Source organism: Cyprinus carpio, chromosome B22 (genome assembly GCF_018340385.1).
Source record: "Cyprinus carpio isolate SPL01 chromosome B22, ASM1834038v1, whole genome shotgun sequence".
NCBI lineage: Eukaryota > Metazoa > Chordata > Actinopteri > Cypriniformes > Cyprinidae > Cyprinus > Cyprinus carpio.
Window position 1 is genome coordinate 6,698,655 of NC_056618.1, and position 647 is coordinate 6,699,301.

Sequence of the window (647 nt, forward strand, 5' to 3'; positions counted from 1 at the left end):
GTTTTTCATTACCGAATGGGCTCAAATTTAAAATATGCCATAATTTGAAGCTCAATAGCATTTGAACAAACATACCGTAAAAGTAAAAGCTCATCGAGGTGTCAGCTATAATGCACACCTTTCATATTTTTCAAAAATATTATTAATTTTCATTACCGAATGGACTTAAATGTAGAATAGGCCATCATTTGAAGCTCAATAACATTTGAACAGAATGACTCACATTCATAAAACATACTGTAAAAAGTGTTCATCTGGGGTAATCAGCTATAATACACACCATACACCTCATCTTTATAAGGTAATCAGAATTAAACTGTAAATCAAATGTAAGAAATGTTGCTACTTTTATTACGAATGCTTGATACAGTTTGAGGCTCCAATGCATTTGAACAGATAGATTCACTTCAGAAAACATACTGTAAAGTGTTCATCTAGGTGTCAACTATGATGCACACCTTTCATATTTTTTATAATTATTCAAATAAACTGTAAATCATATGTACAATATTGCTAATATGGCATATTTTCATTTCAACCCATTCGGTAATACAAAGTATCAATATTTTACGTTTGTTTTACATTTTATTTGAATAATTATGAAAAATATGAATGATGTGCATTATAGTTGACACCTAGATGAACAC

The 647-nt window shown here is 29.5% G+C and overlaps 1 protein-coding gene across 1 annotated transcript in view; it reads left to right on the forward strand.

Annotated features, from left to right (window-relative positions):
• Positions 1–647, forward strand: part of LOC122141464 — a 7,043-nt gene that overhangs the window by 1,097 nt on the left and 5,299 nt on the right. The gene's annotated exons all lie outside the window — the stretch shown is intronic.